Source organism: Sardina pilchardus, chromosome 21, assembly GCF_963854185.1.
Source record: "Sardina pilchardus chromosome 21, fSarPil1.1, whole genome shotgun sequence".
Taxonomy (NCBI): Eukaryota; Metazoa; Chordata; class Actinopteri; order Clupeiformes; family Clupeidae; genus Sardina; species Sardina pilchardus.
In genome coordinates, this window is record NC_085014.1 from 6,195,842 (window position 1) to 6,212,989 (window position 17,148).

Below are 17,148 nucleotides of genomic sequence, written 5' to 3' on the forward strand. Positions count from 1 at the left end.
ACTCTTACACCGCTTATGCATTTCCTGTTAACATTTCATCACCACTTCCTCCAATGTGCGTGTGATTTTTAAATGTATCTATCAGTGAGATCTGTGTATTAATGCACATGTACTGTATGTGGAGCATAATAACTCTCCAATGTATGTTCATGGTATGCTCATTCACATACAGAAATATCAGACATGGCCCCAGCTCAAATATTCCCAAAACACAAATACAAAACAAAATGACCACTAATAACCGTCTAATTGTTATGCATTTACTCCAGTATTCCAAGCCGTTTCTCTCTGGACCCTCAGGTGATACTTTTCATAAGCTGGCCTCCAAGGTCAAACTGGCTCCAAAGGTCAAACTAAATGTTATTAACTCAGCAAACGTTGTGCTGTAATACAGTATGCAGCTGAGCACTGCAGGTGCAGGACTAGAGAGCAGTCGAGGACTTCCTGTTCAGCAGCTAGTGATGGCTGTGAAGTGAAGACTTCCTGTGAATGAGCTAATGATGGCTGTGATTCAAACTTGCACACAGACTATACTTCCACTACAAGCACTCCTATTAAACTGTTTAGCATGAGGGAAGAGTTGTGAACTGAATAGTCAGTTGTAGAAAGAATCATACTGAGGATCATGCACATACATCATACTGTATCATCACCTGTCTTTAAATGAAACAAAGTAAAATGTGTACATCATCACCTGTCTTTAAATGAAAGACAGTAAAATATATACATCATCACCTGTCTTTAAATGAAATAAAGTAACATACTGTGCATACATCATCTCTTAAATTCAGCAATGTACATATACAGTACATGTACATACTGTACATCATGGCCTGTCTTTAAATGAAGTAAAGTGACATACATCATGGCTACTGTGTATGACTGTTTAAACTGTTATTCTTGGATTCAAAGAGATCATTTGTACACATTATGTATACATCCTGCTGACTAACTGTTACTTGGTCAAGTCAGAACCACGTCCTCAAAGTGCTGTTGCTCACTAAATAGTCAAGCACTTCCTCATGCGCTTTCTTTGCTGTGATGGAGTCAACAAGTTTCATCCTTCTAGTCTGTCTGATGATACAATGCCAGGGTAGGAGATGCTTTTATTTCTGAAACCCATTTTCTGAAATGTCCATGGCTATGGTTACTTAGCAGATGCTGTTGTCCAAAGTGACATACAGAATATGAACATTACAATAGTTTTAAAAATGGTAAGAAAGCTGGTAAGCCTATAGCTTACTCATGGATATACTGTAGGTTCTACCACATAGTAGCCTATTTTACACGAAGAAATTCATTATGTACACAATTTATGACAGTTCATTGATTTAACTATCAACAAATTATTTTTGTTTTTCCCTGAAGGGTCCATTCATTTCCATTACCTAAAGAAAGGACAGGAGGTTACACTGTCCTGTGCAACATGCCAATGGGAGGCTGATGTCAACTCAGACAACAGAGTGGACTGCAGTTTATCAGAGACCGCAAATTATTCAAAGAAACCAAAATGTCAAGACGGAGAACCGGACCTATGCCAAGAGATCAAGTCCAGCTCCGATGGTTGTGAAATCAGAGTAAAGAGCGGATTGTTTGCTTGTGTCCGTAATACTGAATATATTGCTTGCTTCATTCAACCATTCAAACCCTCTGCTCATCATGAGTCCTTCACTGTTGCTCAGGAAAAAACAGACAGTAAGTGTGAATGTACTGTAATATACCTAACCTTGAGTGAATGTATTATACCTTGTGTGATGCAATATACCTTGAGTGAATGTAACATACATTGTGTGATGTTATATACCTCGAGTGAATGTTATATAGCTCAAGTGAATGTAATAGAGCTTGTGTGAATGTAATATACCTTGTGTGAATGTAATATACCTTGTGTAATGTAATATAGCTTGTACAACATGTCATAATTCATTTACAGTACAGTATTTCATTTTCATATAATTTCACTTTGTCCACAGTGGTGTCTGATCCTGTAATGGAAAGCTCAGTGCATGTGTCTGCAGGAGGATCAATTAATCTGACATGCAAATTTACAATAAAGGGAAGTTATTCCAATCAGCCTTTTGTGGTGTACTGGATTAAGACTGCAGCTGAGAGCAGCACATGTGTGTACTCATTTCATTCCTCCTCATCATATGGTTTTGACAAAAGTTGTTCCGTTGACAAAGATCTTCTGCTGAGGAGATCACACACATCCCACCCGTCTCTCACTGATACCAACACCCATAACCTGACGATCAGCAATGCCGCTCACTCAGACAGTGGACAGTATGTGTGTGCCTTACAAGTGAACAAACACAACCAGCAGCACTGGAGAGTAATCACCAACACTACGGTCACTGTGGGTGATCCAGTCAAACCTGGTAAGAATACGAACCTCACTCATTATTCACACTCTTTTCATGTCTTCATTATTTCAGTTGGAACAGTTAGTTAGATGTGTATTTTTAAAAACCCTGACATGGAGGTGGAACTTTTTTTATTTGTGTCGGAGGCTGACATTATTATTATTATTTTTTTTTTTTAAATACATGCTTATCTACATGCACATGACTAATAATGGATGGTAATGCTCTGACACTATCTCACTATGGTACTTCTCATGATCAGATGTGTATACCGAAGCCAATCCAACAAGCACTGGAATTACCACTGTTGGTGAGTTCAGTTTGACATGTATAAATTATTAATGTATAATAATGCAGTGAGGTGTCTGAATAAAATGAATTCATTAACGCAGGACTAATAATAATAATAATAATAATAATAATAATCATAATCATAATCATAATAATTAATAATGTCATGTTTATTTATAGAGCATCATGAAACAACTGTCACCCCTGGAGATGGCATTGTTGGTAAGCACAATGAAAATAGACACATATCCCTCTGCTGAAGGACTCTGGTAAACATGATGATCTGATCTAAAATAATATTTTCCAGGCATCTACGTTGCAAGCATAGTAGTGCCCATTATTCTCATCATCGTTGTCATCATACTACTCAGAAGGAGATCAGCTGGGACCAAAGGTGAGGCATCACATGTATTTTATACTGTTCTTATATGATATTGTGATCATAAATATATAATTAACTTCTTATTATGTTTTTGCTTTTATAGCTCCTGAGACTGTGATATCCTAAAGGTATCTTTTAGATCTTGTTGTGTGTTTGATGATGTGTTAATATATTTTTGTTGGGATGGGTCTCTAAAGTGATGACTAAGAGCAGATATCCTTGTGCTTTTCTCTCGACTCTTCTCCTCACTACTCCTCCTCATCACTGTCTCCAGTTATCAGCACGGGGAGGCAGAGGATGGGGATGATGACGGTGAGTTTAGGTATTTGCCTTCTTCTTTACAGTCAAATTATTCTGTCATAAGAGAGAACTCTGTACGCACTTGTATTAAGAAAGTCATTCTGTCCTAATTCCCCTTTGCAGGTTCCCCTTATACGGTGATCCAGAGAGAGCAGGAACCCATGTACTCCCTCCTTCAGCTGCCCGAGCAGAAAACACAAGGATTCAAGACCATGATGAAGAAGAACTCTATCTCTTTCTCGCTTGAGCCTCCTCCATCCCCTCCTCCCAGGGCACTGTCAGCTACAAACAAGATCAGTTGTCTTCTGGTCTCGTAGACCAAGGTGATGTCAGGTCTCAATTTGGACTGGGTGATGTGTGTTGGGATTTTCAGATGCCTCTCCAGGTCGACTGTCATCACCCAGTCTCGAGCAGTGGAGGGCAAACCAACAGAGCAGTTCTTCGGTGTTCTCTCTGTCTTTTGTCCTTCATTGATGAAGTGAATGGCCTTGGTTGTAGCTGGGCTGTATCGGCTGTCCTTGATCCCCTTGCTGATTGCCTCAGCGATGGATTTGAGGACCTGGTCATGCCTCCATCGATATCGACCCTTTCCCAGTGCCTTTGAGCAGCTGCTCAGGATGTGTTCTAATGTCCCTATTTTGGAACTATTTTCCCCCATGTGCACAGACTCCCTGAATCAAGAACTTGATCCTCTGGGGCTTCCACTTCCAGATGACCTTCAAGGGTGACACTGCGCTACATTGTCTGCTCCCATCTAGCCCAGGCGAATGGCCACTGCTCTGCTGGTTAACTCTTCCTCGAGTGAAGCTCGCACCTCCGCCAAGTCTCTGCCTACTGGACTGGAAAAACATTGGAAAAAACTGTAATTTAATGGCTACCCCCCAATTCCTCACTGTTCTCACAACTATTCCTGCGCCAGACACTTTGGCATCTTTGGATCCAGAGCACTGCAGATGTTCCCGTGCCCATGCAACGATGAACTCCTCCTGGATTGAGCTAAAAGGAAGCCTGAGCTTGTTGTTGGTGTTCCATATAGCCCGATGTTACTTAGGCTATACGGCAGACCCAGCCATCTGTGTAAATAGCTGCTCACCTTTCGCTGAAAACCTTCTACCACTAACCTGACTTTCGCCAGATCCTGTAGTTCGCTGTCTGCTTCACACAAGGATCTGGGACTTCTCGATAGGAGATGTATTTATGAAGGCGGGTCCTTGTAAAACATCCTCGCATTTGATTGGATAAACCACTTGCCTGTTATCTTGAATGACGTGCTAGGCTTCTTCAAGCTCTTGCCAAACCCGGTCGGAAGAAGAGTAAAAACATCCTTGCCACCAATAAATGTCTTCAAAACTATTCTCTGTTAATCTTTTAAAGAATGAATACTCGATAGATTCGACAAAACGGTTGAAATAGCAGAATCAATGTCAGCACAAGACTCTTCGCTACGTGCCGCCATTGTTATTTGAATCAAACACTCGCTTCGGCGCTCCTGATTGGTTGCTCATTTTTTGAGCACTGGCAGGGGTTTGGATTGCCCTCGCGTCCAGACCCTTGTGTGGAGCTCAGCGAAACGCCTCTGGTGGAGCATGGCGGAACTACAAGGGTCTGGCGAGAGTCAGGCTATTCTACCACAGCCATGGGAACCAAATAGATGAGCAGGGTCCAGAGGAGTCTTGGGAGGATTCCATGCTGGCAGACCCAGGCCCTGAATCTTCCAGCGAGCCCTGACTTATCCACTGTTCTCAGCCATCCCTCCACGTCAGCACAGGTTGCCTTGATGCTCTGTCTTCAGGCTGAAATTGAAGACCTTCCCAAGGCCTTCACTGGCCTCTCAGTTACTGGTGGGATATGCAAGGATTAGTAAAGAACGACAAGATGTTCTACTGTAATTTCCTGTTAAATTAAATATTTTATGGCACCTTTGCGTTGCACATCCACCAGATGATGCCATTTCACTGCTCTCTTACTCCAGGTCCAGGTCCAAAGTGCAGAGCAATGCTGCCATCTAGTGGCCATGGAATATATTATGAAGCACATTATATTTATTGGGGCAAATAATCTTGTACTTCCTTACTATTTTCTTTTTTTAAATCCATCTGATTGATTGTGTTTTTAGAAATCGTGGTGTCATTAAGGTACATTTTTGAATGTCATAACATTAGATGGCCATGAATTCGAGCAATGGGCACAGGTATAAGTGGACACTTTGGACACTTTGTTTAAGTCAAAGTCTGTTATTCTGGCTGTATATCTTGAACAAAATGTAGTTTACTATTAAAGTGAAATGGTTGCTAGCATAGGTCAGTGGCATTCGTTTGAGCACATTTTTAAATACAGTGGGTTTAGTAAGTATTCACACCCATGCTAAAGTTGACTAAAAAGAGGAATATAAAATCATCTTTTGAGAATTGATTGTAATGCCTTAATTCAAAAAATGAGTAAAAATCACACCGCTAAGGACACTAATTTTCTTTGTGATTGAAGAATGTATCGTAAATAGATAAATGTTCTTCCTTAAATACAGGGGCCATAAGTATTTGACCCCTATGTTAAATTCCCATAGGAGCAGGTAGATTTTGTATATGTTTTTATTTTTAAAGGCCAGCTATTTCATGGACCCAGGATATTATGCATCCTAATAAAGTTCCCTTGGCCTTTGGAATTAAAATAGCCCCACATCACCACATACCCTTCACCATAGCTAGAGATTGGCATGGTGCTTTTTCCAGTTAGCCTATTAGCCTGTTTGATGCTCATTGAGCTCACCACATTAGTGTCCTTAGCGGTTTGATTTTTACTCATTTTTTTAATTAAGGCATTACAATCAATTATCAAAAGATTATTTTATATTCCTCTTTTTAGTCAACTTTAGCATGGGTGTGAATACTTACTATACCCACTGTATGTTTTGATTTGTTGAATGGGAGTCAATGGAAATCTCAGACTAGCAGTAAAAAAACTCTCAGACTTTGCCGGATAGCGTGATGGTGGTCCGCTGGACTAACTGGCTGGGTTGACGAACTTTAAAGAATAACTGTTTAAACTTAAAATGTATTTTTTCTTGAATTTGATAGAATGTTTAATAAAAAAAAAAAAGTGTTTTAATTAAGCTTATATAGTATGTCATGTTTAATGAAATGTGCTTCGAATAAGTATAGGCAATAGATTACAGGGACACTTCACCGATTAGCATTAAGCTTTGTATCTTTAGAAAACCAGTCATGTTTTTGAATGGTCGAGCATCATTCCCTCAGTTTGCCCTGAGACGGGAGAAATACGGATTTCAATGTTGGACTTCCTGCTTTCAATGATGTAAAAATCGTCATTTTACGTCATTGAAAGCAGGAAGTCCTATATCTTTGTCGAAGAGGAAAAACTACAAACACTTTCCTCATTTTTCCAAGTGGGGCCGCTAGGGGTGGCACTTCACTTGCAGAAACTAAAACATATAGCCGCCATCTTTTTTGGTAGCTAAGCTAACTAGGCTCTGGTCTGTGGATAACATAGACTATAGTCTATGGTGGAGAAAGGTTAAATAACTACAATGGTGGATGGTCATTTTTAAACGGATTATGGCAAATGAGGATTCTGAAGATCTGGTGTGTGAATCTAGAGCTTGTGATTACCTATAAGAGCCGTAATACAGAAAGGCCTCCAGCCAGACCTGCGTGTCGAGTAAGAGCCCGGGCCGACTCCTACAGCTGGTGGACTGGCTCACGAAATTGGCTTGAAAGTAGCTTGTGGTGTGGGGGCAAAGCTGATAAGTAGCTACGATGGCGAATGGTAATTTTGAAACTTATTTAGGCCTAAAAACTGCAAACTGCATATTGGGATTCTGAAGACGTAATACAAGGAGGATCAGGATGCCTCCAGCCAGACGATATCCCAGGGCAGGTCTACTAAAACTGGGGTGGTTGACTGCTCGCAGAGTTGCTTGAAAGGTACTGAACATTACGTGCACTAAATGATCTCACAAATCAGTGTCAGCGATATGTTTGTTAAATGTCGGGTATTGTAGCCTACACTGTCAATTTTCAGGACATCTGACATGGAAATATGTAATGTTTTGTGCCGACAAGTAGCGGACGCTTTATTTAGCCCAAGTATGTTCCGTTTTCATGTTGACATGTGTTCATGTCAGCGTGCTAGCTTGTCAGTTGTAGGCTATTTGTTTTCAATTGGTTAGGTCAACAAGCTAACAAGCTATGATGGTTCGCAAACTAGCGATTTTTGAAAATCTGATAAGTAACTACGATGGCGGATGGTAATTTAAACTGATATGCCAAATTGGGATTATGAACATCTGATGTGTGATCTGTACAAGCCGTAATACAGCAAGATAGCCTATAGCCCTGGCTGTATAGCGGCTTCTTGATTATCTTGCAGACTCATTTGTGGACTCTCACGAACATAACGTCACTAACAATGATCGCACAAATTAGGCATATGAGCGGTAGTAATGTTTGTGAAATGTCGGGTAGCCTATTTGAGACTATGCTGTCAACTTGCGGGACACCAACATGGAAATGTATAAAATGCGTTTTTCGTTCAAACAAGCAGCCTAGGTTTGCAAACTAGCAATTTTTAAACTTTCATTTTGAAGAATGAGACCTTCAATATATGGCCACAAGATTGAGTGCAACATAAAACAATGGTCGTTTTAATTTTAGAATCCTCATTAATGCCAAAATGACTCTCTGACCCTTTTCGAAACGGATCCCTACTCACTTCGACTCGGTTAGCGAGTGAACTTCCTTTTCAAGTCCACTCGTGGGTGCGGAGAACACTCGCATTTGAAGGGTTAAGGCCCGATCACATTGTAGACGGCATGCGCTGCGCCCACCGCTAGGTTGCTCTTGGTTGAGATAACGTTCTACGATTTTTGTTGTTGTTACTGCTCCTATTTCTATGGTTACTGCTGGGCTCCGCGCAAAAGACCATTCACTTACAGCGCGCCGCGGTCAAAGTTGAACATATATCAACTTTGACCGCGGCAAGCGCAACAGCGGCAAAGCGGCAAAATGCCGCTGGCGCTGCGCTTTGCTGCGCTTAGCGGCAGAGCCGCTTTTGCGCTCTCAACCCATTGAAATTAATGGGTTTCATAGCGCATGCCGTCTACAATGTGATCGGGCCTTTAGGGGGTTAAAACAGCGCTACATTTCGGATGCGCTTGAAGGGAGAAGGAAGTTGACGTCATATCCGTTTTCATAGAAATTATGAAGGCAATATATATTAAATCGCCAAATAAGATGTTCTGGACACCCCTGTGTATTAGGATATACATCCCTCTTCTCTCCTTTCATTACTATGAGTGAGGAGTTGCATTTTTAACATCAAATTATAAAAGTGCTGTAAATGCGACCTGCCCATGTGTTTAAATATTACAGCCTACTTCTGTACGATCTTGCATCAAAGTATCAAACTAAACATGAGCTGTTACAATGTAGCTTAAATCACGCTTTTGTCTGTAAATGCTGTCATACAGACCAAAAAACAACTGGCAGGGAGATACGCGAGCTGCACGAACACTTGAAAACGGTTGCACCTGCGTTTCAAGACAGCATCGATGCTGACTTGCTCCTGGAGGCGTGGTAGCCCCTCTCCCTAGGCACTTCACTCGACTCAAAATTCGTTTCGGATGATACTTAATGTGGCGGACCCTCGCGTGAACGCGCAAGCGAAGTGGAAGTGTGTAGGACTAGGGTTTAGGGGCTGGTTTCGGAAAGGGCCTCTATCTTTGCTGCACTACTTCCTGGAGGGGGTGCAACGAAGAGCAGTGAAAGCGCGGAATTCTGGGAATTGTTGCCTTTTATTGAAATGCGCCAAAAATACATTTTTGGCTTTTTCTCCCATCTCAGATGAAAATGAGGGAATTATCCATGACCATTCTATAGTATGACCGGGTTTCTAACCATACAAAGCTTAATGCCAATGGGTGAAATGCTTCTTTAAGGAGAGCCTCCTAAATAGTTCCACTTGTTGACCCCAGAGTCCTGATCAAGGATTTTTGGTCCAAGTAGAGAAAGTCTCTCTGTTTGTATCAGTCCTTTCGTACATCCTAAACGGGGCCCCTGCAACAAACACGATACTGACAGTCACTTCCTCTTCTGCAAGGCAAGTTTTGCAGAGACAGAACAGGAAGCATGTGTGCTTTAGCAAGGCGAAGAACTCGCAGAGTCTAAAGACAAGTGCACACTCTTTGGTAAGGTGTGAAAAAAAACACAGAATCCAAAGATAAATACACCACACTTCTCTTCTTAAAATAGCTAGAGCCTCGCTGATTTTCGAAGAAACACACACACACACACACACACACACACACACACACACAAACACGGAGTAGCGGTCTCAACTGTGATTATAGTAGCCCTGTATTCACCAGAGTAGACACAAAATGCAACAGTTTACAGCAATCAAATATAAATTGCCCATGTGTCCTTTTCAAGAGTGATCCAGAGATGCCCATGCAAAGCTCTGTTTATGACCGACTGACTGTATTTGACTTTTTTAGCTCAGCATTCAACATTATTGTGTTGGAGGGCTGCAAACTCTTTTAGCGTGAGATTCACGTAATTGACACATATCTCACTCCCTCACACCACACATGCTTTTTCTCCTAACATTTCATCTTCACTTTCTCTAATGTGTTATTATTACATTAAGCTGTCAGTGAGATCTGTGTATCAATGCAAACATAAAATTAATTTAAAACATGCTGCCTGCCAGCTCCAGAATGTGAAGCATAATAACTCTTCTGTCCACTGGTATGTTCACGCACATAGAGAAACATCCGTGACTTTAACAGACTAAAGGCCTATTCGGACGGGATTAGTTTTATGGGGGGACGTACAGTAATGCAGGTTTATCATATGACCTCTGTAATATAAATGTCCAATTCGGACGGGACTAGACATCTCTGTCATTTTACTTGACATGGGAGGAGTACCTGCGTCAGGTACGTGCGGCATTTTCAGATTTGAAAGACTACAAGTTGGTTAAACTAGCAAACGTTAGCTTTATGTTATGCCATAAGTAGTTTGAAATGGCTAACAATATCAAGCTAATAGGCAAACTAGCTAACGTCCTATTAGGAGCTACACAGCATGTCATGTTTTCATTCAGACTATGGTGGAATTGTTTTCCAATCAGGATGTGACGAAATATTACAGACATCTTTACAGAGGGTCGCGTTCGCACGGGATTAATATTACCTAAGGTAATTTCTCCGGACCGTTTTACGGAAGGTAAAAGTGTCTGTAAATGTCACCGACATACTCCGTTATGTTTACTGACATGGCGCGTCCGGACGGGACTACATTACCTGGTAATTATTACTTTACCTGATGTCACCCCATAAAACTAATCCCGTCCGAATAGGCCTTAACATGAGGTCACATGCAAGGTGACCAAAAGAATGTGAGTTACGAAATGAACCTTTCAGTAATAGATCATTATCAATAAATTGACATATTTATTCATGTTGTTTTATTCATCCTATAAAACAGTGTGCAGACATGCATTGAGAATGAGACCCAGCATATTCAGGTGTGTTGAACAATCTTTGGGTGCTGTGAGTCTGTGTGCACACATATTCTCCTGTAAAACAAATATCATTACAAGCTGAACTCATAACAACTGACCACATCAGCAATACATTTAATTTGTGCTCCTAAGAGTAGTTGGTTATACATACATACTTAACTTCAGTTCAAATGGTTCTTGTGATGACGTATTACTTGGTGGGTACTGTTACTTGGCCAAGTCAAAACCACGTCCTCAAAGAGGTGTGCTGTTCAATAAATAGTCAAACACTTCCTCATACACTTTTTTTTGCTGTGATGGAGTCAAGAAGTTTCATCCTTCTGGTCTGTCTCATGATACAATGCCACGGTAGGAAATGGCTTTTAATTCTGAAACCCAGTTTAGCAAAAATAATATTAATGTAGGCTTACATATGGTGTTGGCGTAGTAGCCCATTTCACACAGACATGGGCAGTATTTTATTATGTATTTAATTACTTTTGCATATTTTGTCATTTGTATTTGCAGGATTGGATGTAGTTTGTAACAAAATACTTTGAGGGTTTGTATTGAGTAGTAATAGTATCTGCCATTTTTTTTCCTACAGTAAATAGGCTAAGCCAAAATGTCATCACTCAGTTAAATTTACTATCTATAACCATGACAATAAGCTATGCTTTTCCAATAATTACCGGCGGACAATACATTATCCCTTACTTATCATATGGAAGCAAAGGCCAGAATCTAGGGGGACCTAATTTTGTTGGTTAAAGTTTTTAATCCTTCTTTTTTCTGCTGTTTCTTGTTGCATAGGAGTTACTAAATACAAATAGGGAGGATACCTTTGATCCTTCTAGATTATAAAAACAGACAAAGTGACAGAAAAATAAATATGATACAGTAGCTCAGCCTACTGGTGCGCAGCCATTACTCTCATTTTAACAAGGGTACCCATACACAAAAGAAATATATTTGAATATATATTTTAGGTGTTTGAAATATATGTTGAATATATTACAATATATTTCTCTTTCAGACAGCTTACAAGAACATATTCTGAAATATATTTGAAATATATTGTGATATAAATTCACTTATATTTGACATATATTTGAAAATATATTTAATTGCACATCGCTGTACTGCTCATCAGTGGCCAGATATTCACTGCAGTAGTGGGCAAAAGACTTTTACAGTAACAGGGCCCCAAACTAACTTTTTGCATTGGTTGCACTGGTGCACCTATAGCTTTTTTATTTAGGTGCACCCACATTTTTCACTGCATTGCCTTTCACGCCAAAAGGTCATCTTTTATCACTCCACTTTCATATAATGTGAATCTTAAAACAAAACAAAACAAAACAAAAAGGCGTAGAAAAGCTGGTCTTTATTTGAAACACAATATGTAAAGAATATTCATATAGGCCTATATATATATATATATATATATATATATATGTATATATATATATATATATATTCTTTATAAAGAATAAATAAAATAGGCGTAGAAAAATATTTTCATAATTATTTATATAGGCCTATATATAATATATTTCTTTATTCTATATTCGGAAGCTTCCGATATCTAACAGCACACTTTATGCCACCTATTCATATTACAACTCCGCCTCTTTAATTCAACGGTTTGCTTGAAGCCTCAACATTTTGTAAACAAAGTAGCATAGTTGGCTAGCTTATCATAGTCTACTGCAGGAATTCCCAAACTGTGGTGCGCGCACCCCCAGGGGTATGCGAGCTGCTTCTAAGGGGTGCGCGAGATGAAAAGGGCAATGGCGGACAGGTGTTAAAAAAAACAGCTTTTGATTCATGAATAAATACATAATTTCGAATCAGGTCATAATGATATGGAAACGTGAAATCAAATATCATTTATAAACTCTATAGTCTGTTCATCAAAAAGGGCGGCTTATTTAGCATGACGCCTGGAATAGCGATGTATCAATAGAATGCGTTAATTTTGAATGTGTCGGATGGTGGGTGTCCGTGGGGAAAATGTTTTGGAACCGCTGCACTAACTCAAGACTCATGGTGGATAGCCTAAGGAGGGAGGCAGCAAAGCTAGGAGTTATTTCGGATGGGTAAGAACAAGGCAACGTGACAAACTAAAAGGTAATTTTAGCCTTTATGGGGCTATAAAGTTGTCAAAACTAATACATCCTTGACAGGCGTTGTTATAGGCCTATATAAAATATTGTATGTGGATGTTGTTAGCCTACTATCAGGCTACTTTTTAGCTAACCAAAGCACAAACCTAACCGGGAACTGCACAAGTATTGTCAACGCTTTGAACGTTTCGTTGCGGGGGGTGGTGGCGGTGGCAATGTAGGCCTATCGGTTTATGTGTCGGATGGTGGGGGTGCGCGAGTCAAGTCAGAATGTAGGCGGGGGTGCACGGGGAAAAACGTTTGGGAACCGCTGGTCTACTGGTTGGACTGTTAAGTTTCCCCACGTGTGTTTGAGTTTCAAGGTAGGCTAATACTTTTCCGCCTAGGGACAGGCCCTTTTGAGTCTTGGAGTTGGAAAACATTGGTAGGCCTATTGAGATGATCAGTCAACTTGAATGCAAGAGTTTTAATCTCTCGTTTTTTAATTTTAGTTTTAATCATTTGTGCAGCATGCTATGATGCTAACCTGATTTAATAACAATTTAGCTAGTCATCTTGATGAGTCATTGCTTTCACGATTGTGAATGTTTTATTTGGTTAAATGTGCTTGTCCAGGGGCGCGTGTCCATTGAATGCTCACGAGAGTGAGAGAAAGCGGGCCAAGGAGGGGGTCTCCTTCTACTGTTTGGTAAAGTTGCATTCATAGTCTACAATGAAAACTTGGAAGAAATGTAGGCCTTCACCCGGGCAGCGTCAGGCGCACAGTGCGACCTAGAGTGTTTGGAAAGCCAGTGTTCTGCGACTGGATGAATTTTCTAAAATTAGGTCACAAATCACAAATCCCATTGAAAGCCGTCGAAAGCTCTAGCTATCTATGAATCTTTATTGAGTTAAGCCTTTATAGAATGCAAAATAATTTAAAAAGTGTTTTGCTAACGAAATGACAACGAAACCAGATACAAAATGAACGAGGCCACTCTCAAGCACAAGCGAAACAGAAATGGCAGACCTGATGACCTTAGACCGTGCCATGCTGGATGAAATGCACGAACAACTTAAAAAGCTTGAAAAATTGGATCTACTCCACGACCTATCCAAGGATATAGCGGAACTGAAAACGTCTCTGAACTTCACAAATGAATTGAACGAAGAAATGAAGAAAGGAAACGTAGGTTTGAAAACAACTGTGAAAACGTTGCAGATTGACGTGGAAAGACTATCAAACGAAAACCAACAGATGCTGAAATGCTTGAGTTACAATGTCGTGGAATGCAAAACAACGTTGTGATAATGGGACTAAAAGAAGAGAACGAATCAGAGGATTACGTCGCAACAAAAAACATAATTAAAACATTTATGGAGAAAGAGCTGAAAATGACCACGGCCCAAGCAGCCGAGGTCTCGATTGAGAGGGCCCAGCGACTAGGCCGAATTAAAGATCCACGAAAACCTCGTGCGGTGTTGGTGAGATTTCTCAACAGTAAGAGAAAAGATGCAGTGAGTGATGAGATGTGGTGTAAAACTGAAGGATACTCAGATCTGCATGTTCCAACAATTTCCTCGTGAGATAGTCGAGAGAAGACGTATCCTCATCCCTATCATGAAAGATCGCAAAACTAAAAAAATGAAGGTGCGTTTAATAATGGACAAATTATTCATCAACGACCAGCTCTACAGAGACCCAAACGTTACGACGTGGTTGTGAGTATAACAATGGATAAACTACCAAACGTCCAGCTCTTCAGAGACCCAAACGTTGCGACGTGGTTGTGAGAGGCCAAACAAAATATGATTTATCTAAACAAGTCTTGGCGTGGCCTCCGATTTTTCTTTCTTCTTGAGTTGAAAAGGAATAAGACTTGAACGCATGGATAGGCCTACTTGATAGTAACGTTATCTCACTAAGTTTGAGATCAGTTTCATTTTGTTTGTTGAAAATGAGAGCTTTCTATAATATCCAGACTACTCTTTTTTTTGTATTTTTCTTTTTATCGAGGGGAAACATCTCATTAGAAAGATTTTTGAAACTGAGACACGTGGTAGTAGAAATAGCCTAGCATGCTCTCCTTGTTCTGTTTCTTTCTCTCTCTTTAAAAAAAAAAAAAAAAAAAAAAATCTGAACTGTGTCCTTGAACATGTGGTAATTTTGAGATTTCAATCAAAAAAGGAGAAAATATATAATTAAAAAGAATGAAAAAAAGAATAGATGGAAAAATATATATATATCCTAGGCTAACTTAAAGTTTAAAAAAGGATAAAGATAGCATAGTGCAGTGAGACTGTCATTGTTTTTGTACGTTTTGAATGTTTGTTTTTCTTTTTTTTCTTTTTCTGTTCTTTTTTATTTTGGGGGATAGCCTTTTAAGTTGGGGAAGAGGGTTGGGGAAAATAAGGAACGGAAAGTCTAAGTCGATAGGAGATATGAGCAGTTTAAAAAACAATGAATTGTGAAAGATCTAAGTACAAACAATCAATTCTAACCAAGAGGTGTGCATACAATGTCCCAATATTTCAAGATAAAAATTATATCAAACGATGAGTATCTCAGAGAATCAGATGTTCTGCGAAGAATACCGATTTGCAAGTTATAATACTAACAGCCTAGCAGAAAAGAAAAAGCGAAATCAAATATTTTCATGGCTGAAGGAAAAAAAAATATTCAATGATTTGTTTGCAAGAAACACACTCTACTCCCGCTGATGTTGACAAATGGAAGGAAGAATGGGGCGGTCCAGTTATACAGTATTTTCTCATGGATTGAAAAATAAAAGAGGTGTTGCCATCTTATTTGAAAGACATTCAAAAATTATAATCGAGAAATTTGAATCCCACTCCCATGGAAGATGGATAATATTGAAAATGACCATTGAAGAAAAAGATGTTTGTTTAGTTAATATATACGGGCCAAATACAGATGATGCCAAATTGTTTGAAGAAATATAAGAAAATGGATCTATCCGCAAGTGATCATTACATTATGGTAGGGGACTTTAATGTTGTTCAAAATGGGGAGGTTGATCGAAAAAGAAGTATTAAAATTGACTATAAACAACAAAGTCAAAGAGAAATTAAATCAATAATAAATAGAAAAGATATGGTGGATATATGGAGACTAAAAAATCCAAAATTAAGAAAATACACATGGAGAAGACAAAATCAAGCGAGTCGCATTGATTATTTTCTCATCTCCTTCTCTTTAGTAGCTAAGGTAAAAAAAAAAAATGATTGAGGATAAGTTTAGATCAGACCATAATTTGATATCCCTACATTTGGAAATGGCAGACTTCTCAAGAGGAAAATCTTATTGGAAGTTCAACCAGAAACTTCTGGATGATCCTATATTTATAACAAATACTACAACATTTATAGAAGATTTTTTCTTGATTAATGAAGGATCAGCTAATCCACACATCGTTTGGGAAGCCTTCAAATGTGCCTTTAGAGGGCACGCTATAAAGATGGCTTCCCTAGGCAAAAGGAAAGTAGAGTTAGAGAAAACAACATTAAAAAGGAAATCGATAGATTACAAGCATTGGTGGACAAATCAGAAGCCCCAAAAGATACACTAGATAAACTAGAATTAAAACAACAAGAATATGAACAGTTAATAAATGAGAGGTCAAATATAACATATTATAGAAATAAGGCAGCATGGATGGAAAAGGGGGAAAGATGCAATACATTATTTCTAAAATTACAACAAAACAATAACTCAAAGAAGAATATAAATGCTTTATTAGATAATGATAAAAATATACAAACCACACCTGAAAAAATTATGGAAGAAATTGAGAAATATTTTATTGAAATCTTCTCACCAGAATCCTTGGAAGAATCGAATGATAAAGATTTTTTTAAACAACAAGCTAGAATAAATGAAGATCAAAAAGAATCATGTGAGGGTCTTATCTTAGAGGATGAACTCCACCAGGCAGTTTTATCCTTTAAAAAAGGGAAAACACCCGGTTTGGACGGGATTCCGATAGAGATTTACCAAGTATTCTATAAATATATAAGGAAACCATTGCTTGAATGTTTTAACTTCTCTTATGAAAAAGGCACGCTTGCTGATTCCCAAAAATATAGCGTAATTTCATTGCTACTAAAACAAGACTCAAATGGCAAAGACCCCACTCAATTAAAAAATTGGAGGCCCCTCACA